Source organism: Rhagoletis pomonella, unplaced genomic scaffold (genome assembly GCF_013731165.1).
Source record: "Rhagoletis pomonella isolate Grant_MI unplaced genomic scaffold, Rhpom_1.0 Rhpom_scaffold_00001, whole genome shotgun sequence".
Taxonomy (NCBI): domain Eukaryota; kingdom Metazoa; phylum Arthropoda; class Insecta; order Diptera; family Tephritidae; genus Rhagoletis; species Rhagoletis pomonella.
Window position 1 is genome coordinate 108938066 of NW_023458555.1, and position 286 is coordinate 108938351.

Consider the following 286-nt stretch of genomic DNA (forward strand, 5'->3'; position numbering starts at 1 on the left):
GGGAAAAGTTGATAATTTGCGACTTTTTGTAAATGGCAGAAACCACCACAAACCCACAAATCAGGTTTTAGAATCTTTATTAACTGCTTGTCCCGATAGCGAAGAAAAAAGTACGAAGAAACTTGTATTAAGAATTTTTATAACTAAATAATTAAAATGTATATGTCTAAAGTTAGAAGCAAACGCGCTTAAATTTGTTTATTTATTTTAACGTAGATATACAGGTACATATGTAATAATTCCTGCACATACCCTTTATTGATACATATGTAATACTTATTTAGAA